Source organism: Puntigrus tetrazona, chromosome 21 (assembly GCF_018831695.1).
Source record: "Puntigrus tetrazona isolate hp1 chromosome 21, ASM1883169v1, whole genome shotgun sequence".
NCBI lineage: Eukaryota > Metazoa > Chordata > Actinopteri > Cypriniformes > Cyprinidae > Puntigrus > Puntigrus tetrazona.
In genome coordinates, this window is record NC_056719.1 from 1,368,007 (window position 1) to 1,374,764 (window position 6,758).

Genomic DNA, 6,758 nt, shown 5'->3' on the forward strand with positions numbered 1-6,758 from the left:
ATACACACGCACACACACACACACACACACACACACACACACACACAGAGAGTGCCACAAGACTCATTTTAAAGAAATAGTTGCACATTCGACACACACAGACACAAAGCACGCACACACACATAGCTCTTTCATCACAGCTCCTCAAGGAGCATCTGCCAGATATCTTCAAACTGGTTCGTACTCTGTCGTCTTAAGTCGCTGCAACTAGTTCAAAGAGTCGCCCTGCTAACATCCACTTCTGTTAGAGAATCTGCTGACTTTTTCAATCTATGCAAAGCGGATAGTGGATGTTTAAAATGCGATCATTCAAAGAGGAAGACATTTCTTGCTTTGGATGCTGTTTAATTTAGAATATAAATGTAAAAAAAATTCTATAACAAAATACATTTAAATTAATGTATACATATATTAAAAATATATTTTATCTATTACATCATGAATTTCGATGGACATTCTTTCTGGATTATCTAGGCCCCTTCATAATTTTTTTTTTATATCAATCAACTGTATGAAATGTCAGATGACCCACGCAGGTCTGGGATGGGGCAAGTGTGTTAAATGCTTTAATAATTTTAATTCTAATAATTTTAATTAATTAATAATAATGAACAAATACGTCATATATTAGATCATATTTTTTCTATGTTATATATTAGATCATATTTTTATTATTACTGCCAAAAGTTTTTTTAAATTAAGATATTTTTAACAGTTTAAAAATGCATCTTCATTCTTACAGAGCTACAAATAACACGAGAGAGGTTATTTTTTTCTGTCACACACATCGATACGTCAGCTATACCCATAATTTTACTTTTAATTATGCATGTATATTAAATATACATGTAATATCAATTTACATATATTGTCCCTTATTAATATTATCATCTTCACCATCCTCACCATTAACAAATATTTCATAATGTGTAATGAAAGTGAAATGTGACTATACTGTAGCTGTTAATGGTATTCCATGCATTTATGGAGAAAAAAAACAGTTAAATATCTACTGTGTTTAGCAGAAGAATGAAAGTCGTGCATCTTTGAAAAAACATGAAGATGAGTAAATAATCACGCTGTTTTCATTTGTGGGTGAAAATAAGTTGCTAAACTAAAGGGGAACAGATTATAATGTGCTCACTATATCCATGGAAATGTTCAGTGACTGAATTTAACAGCGCTCTTGCATCATCTTTTGCAACAAACCTGAAATGTGCTCTGCACGAATTCTCTTTCTCTCTCTCTCTCTTTCTCTTTCTCTCTCTCTCTTTCCGTGTGTCTGAGTCATACACAGATGACATTAACATTTATATATGGACTGTAGACAAGATAACACAACAATCTACCTTCAGTATTATCATACAATAAGTGCAAAGCGCCGGCAGAATACAGAATGAGAGAAGGAGAGAGATGAAGAGAGAGGAGCAGAGAGAGAGGGAGAGAGGCAAATTAATCATTTCATGACTTTCACAGGATGTAGAGATTGCTCACTGTTTTCTTGAAAACACCCTCATTAGTATCTTTCCTCCAAATTAGGCAGCAGACATAAGCTAAAACGGTGCAATCTAGTAGTCAGTTGAATTATGGGTAATGAGGTTATTGCCACTCTTTGTTAAGAACTCATGTTAATAATTCTTTGTCTTTATTCTTATAGTACAGGATGTACATTGAGAGACAAAGACTAGAGTAAGACATGAAATGAAAACTAAACTAACATCTTTATGTTTGTTACTCATACAATACCAACCTATATGAGCAACATGAGTTTTTTTAATCTATTTTAAGATATGTTTTTACAGGTATTTCTAGTGACATGTTCTAGAGCTGATCTGGACATAGAACACATTTTTTTTAAAAATTAAAGAAGCATTTTGGTTCCCCATAGAACCTTTCAGTGAACAGTTAAGAACTATTTGATCTAAGAACATTTTCCCCTTAAAAAATAAAGGTTTATTATTTATTATGAGGAGCCTTTAACATCCACAAAATCTTTCCTTTGGGAAATATGTTCTTTAAAGTGGAAAATAGATTATTTAGGGTCTTTTGTATTTTTAAGGACTGTTCACTAAAATATTCTTTGGGAAACCCAAAAATGGTTCTTCTGAATACCATTGAAAACCACTTTTTTCAATATTTATTTTTAAGAGAACCATTTGAAATGTACCATGGACATTAAAGGTTGGAAACACCTATGTTACTAAAAAACATTTATTTTTTAGAGTGTACTTTCAAATTCGTTTTAGATAAATGCGGAAAAAAACCTTTGACACGAAGTTTATTAACTAACAGCGATTGAAAGAATTCTCATAATATTTTCCGAGGCCTAATTGCGGTTGTAATAATTATTGAGTTTAAAATATCATTTAAAGTCCGCATTTAGATTTCTGTTTTTCATTTGGCTACAGCTAGAGTATGCAAATAAGGTCTGCAAACAAACCCTTAAGATGAAAGGACAAATCTTTTATAAAGGACTGCTATTCTTTTTCAAATCCTGCCACCTCCTCTATCTGTAATTAGGGAGGCAGAGGAAGATGATATTTACTGTAATTGGCTTCTCAAACATCTTAATTAGCAGAAATCCAGTAAAATGCAACTCATTAAGAAATGCTTTGCCATGTGATACATCAGTAGGTTATTTCCTTGGAAACTTGACGGAAAGAGAGAAAAGTTGCACTTCCTCCTTACATAAGAGCTTTCACACACACACACACACGCGCGCGCACACGCGCACACACACACACACACACACACACGCACATACACCATTTAGATCACACTGAGTTTTCTCTCTGAAACAGATGTATGTAATATGGACACAGCTGTTGAGGTCCATCTCCAGTTGTGCTCCCTCCTCCTAATGACCTCCATATGTCGATCACCCTCGCATATACACACACACATCAAAATAACACAGATTGTCAACTACGGCCCCTTGATGCGCACGGTCTCACGGGGCCAGAGGTTCGCTCACACACACACAGGTGTCTGAAAGTGCCTGCGGTGGTGACTCAGTTGCTCTTATTCTATCAGATCTCCTCCTGCGCCATATGGGAGTTGTACGTGAATGTACCTAATTACCATATAAAAGCAGGTCAAGTGTCCAGTATCCCAGAACGTTGACCCCGTTTAGTGTCGCCTTAATGTCTTAACTCGCAGGCTGCCGCTGAACTTGATATTTTTCACTCATAATAACCACTGCAAGAGTGGTAATAGCCCGAACGTGTTTTGTAAGCTGTTGTCTAGAGGCAATATTAATTAAAGATAAAGTTTGGGGACAGGCCCCTGGGCTCCCAGCGCTCCTTAAACGGCACGTACACACAAAGAGATCTTCACTCTAATGCGTCAGTAATTTGTTCAGTGCTCAGGGAGGGTTTTCGATGCTGCAGGACTGCCACATAAACACTAGAGAAACACAGAGACCCACATGGCTTCATCCCCAGAGAGATACCACACCGCAGGCTCAGTGCGACAAACACTGTTCCAGTGATACACACATCCAGTGCTATTAATGCAATCCACAGGATTTTTTTTTAGGATACAGTCGACATCATTTAATGTCAATACGATATGAAATAAACTAAAAATTACAAATGCTTGCATTTATACTTGTGACCACTGAAATTGAGAACGTAAACCTTATTGAATCCGAAATACTCTCTAAAGTTCGGCATCAGTGAGATTTAATTAATCGTTTTGTTCATTTAAGATGCATTAAATCGATCATAAGTTACAGTAAATACTTTTATAATGTCACAAAATACTATGTTTTATCGTCAGAATGATCATATATAAATGCACGTTATTAAAATACCAACAGATTTATCTTGAAACCCTCCACTTGATGAAATCCAGTCAGATGTGGACACTAGAGATGTACATTAATTCCAGGCGTAAACAGCAATTGGTTTTGGTTGACCAGTCATGATCAAATCACCCGAGACAGATGCTAATACAGGTGTAAACAAGACTAGAGTCAACGTGGTTCACCCCATTCCAGTGTGGGAACCTCAATCATCCATACATCTCTTTTTTTTTGTATTGGACAGACTCTTCGCAGTCATATATTTTATTAACATGCATGTACACATAACCTTCATGCATCATGCTTCACCAGCTGAGCTACAGGAGCTCTTTAGCATTTAAGCACAATAAGCAATTTCTGCAATAGGCCTAACAGACCCAAACACACACGACAAGCAATTAGCAACTGACAATCTGCTGTTTCTGAAGGTCCATCTGATTTTTCCATGTAATCTGTCTAAATCATCATCAGGACTAGACAGGAATGATTAAAAGGAAGGCTTTGTACGGTTAGGCTCCCCGAAACCCAGTTTCCTAAACCCACACAGCTGCAGTCTGTTCCTTTTGGCTCGGATTCCCCTGCCTTGTCAAGACACAGTTTAGAAGCAAAGCGAGATGTCAATACGCATTTCAGGAGAGTAGGGAAGCAGGCAGGAGTCACCTGGCTCACAGCGTGACAGATGCCCCACCGAACCGTCAGGAGAAAAAGCGCCACTGATAAACTCATGGCTGTCACACGCATGCAAAGATGTCAACCTCCAGGGTTACCAGTTTGTGCTATATTATGAATATAAAAGGGCTCTGCAAAAGTTAGATTTGAAGAGTTGGCAAAATTTCAGTTTATGAATTTGAAGTGAAATGGCCACATCTTACAAGAAGTTAAAACTGAATGTATTGGAATGACAGGAAGAGGAACTCTAGGAATTTGAGAAATTAAGCTTGCATCTATCTATCTATCTATCTATCTATCTATCTATCTATCTATCTATCTATCTATCTATCTATCTATCTATCTATCTATCTATCTATCTATCTATCTATCTATCTATCTATCTATCTATCTATCTATCTATCTATCTATCCATCCATCCATCCATCCATCCATCCATCCATCCATCTTGTTTTATTTGTCATTCTCTCTCATCCTTCCCTCTCTATCTAAGCATACATATATTTCCAACCTGATCCACAGATTTATTAAAATGATAAAATATATGTACAAAGCTCAAAGTTTGTCATTAAAAGCCATTTGAAATTCTTTTCCCACCAATCTGCCAAACAAATCTTTATCATGTTTCTAGTTAAAAAATGTTATGTCAATTTCTTTGTTTGTTTCTTTTTTTAGACTGGTAATTCATTTCATGAGATCTTGTTGCAGTTAACGGAATAAATGGTACTTTAATTTCTATTCTAAATGATGCATAACCCGAGTTCTGTATATCGCGGCTTTGCTGAACGTGTTAGGAGTTCGCTGCTTTGTCTTTCTGACCAAGCAATTTGGTATGCATCTGCAGCACGCGTGGCCATCTGCAAACCTGTATATTTATGTGTGTGCTGAGTGACCAAGTCCCAGGGTCTGATGGGGTTTCAGGCAGCAGCACAGGCTGCAGGAAAGATAAGATTCCTGGGTGGGTTGGCTGCAGGCAGGGGCCTCTGCGCCCTCCTCCACAGGCCTGCGGCGAGGAGAGGAGGGGAGCGTTATCAGGCCAGCACAAGGCAGGCTGGGTACACACTCCCTTCCCTTCTTTTTTTTTTTTTTTACTTTCCCACTCTGTTTTACTTTCTCTCGCCTGGCAGAACTGCGCGAGCGCACCCCTGCTGTGCCTTCCTGCCCACAGGAGCATTCTCCCCGTACGCCACGCTAAACATCTGCATGTATGTGTTTGAGCGAGAGTGTTTTCAGAGGAGTGGAATTGCAGGTGGAAAACAATTGCCTCTCTCCGGAGCTAAATATCAGGGCTGGGAGAGTTGAGGAAAGAGGAAATGTGTCTGGGTATATTTGGGGTGTACAGCAGCAGCGGTCCATATCGGCTGAACCCAGCGGTGCTACTGGTAACAAAAGCAGATGAACGGGGGAGGAACAATACATGCCAACTGACAGAAAGACATCCAAGCAATCACTCCCCCATCGCAATTTCCTATTGATGAAAATGAACGCAAGTTCTCCAACAGCCTGCTAATAGCAAATTAGCCTGTTTGTTAGGGAAAAATGTAATCAGCATGAAGAGGTGAGGAGATACTTGAAGGTTAATTGGAAGCAGCCCTTCTGTAAATGTCAACTGAAATTTAGGGTTCTCCGCCGTTGACTCTACACTCAGACACCCTTACTTGGGATAAGCTTCCTCAGACTGTGACGTCGCTAGATCTAAAAGCCCTCTTCTCTCGCTTCCTCTCAGAACAAAGAGCAGAGTGAATGAAAGCACGGAGAACAAAAACCAATATACTTTCTCTGTTTGGGAGTGGCTCTGTTCCAAAACCTGCTGTAGTGAAATATCTAGACAGATTTAGTTTTTTTAGAAGCAACTATTTGTGCAAGTATACATACAAGCAAGATTTTTTTTTAACAAATAGATATTTGCAATCAGCAAGGATGCATTTAATTGATTAAAAGTGATAGTACAGTCATTTATAATGTTAGATAAATGCTGGTCTTTTCAACTTTTCAGCTATTCAAGAACCCTGACAAAAACTATGTATCATGGTTTCCACAAAAATATTAAGCAGTACAAGTGTTTTCACAAAGAATAATAATTCAATTAAAATTAAGATTATAATGATAAATTTGTCTTATGTTGATATGTAGTAAATCAGAATATTAAAAGGATTTCTGAAGGATGCAACACTGAAGACTGAACGGCTGCCAAAAATTTGGCTTAGCCATTAAAAGGGCATTTTATAATATATTATAATAAAAACAGGTAATTTTAATATATATATATATATATATATATATA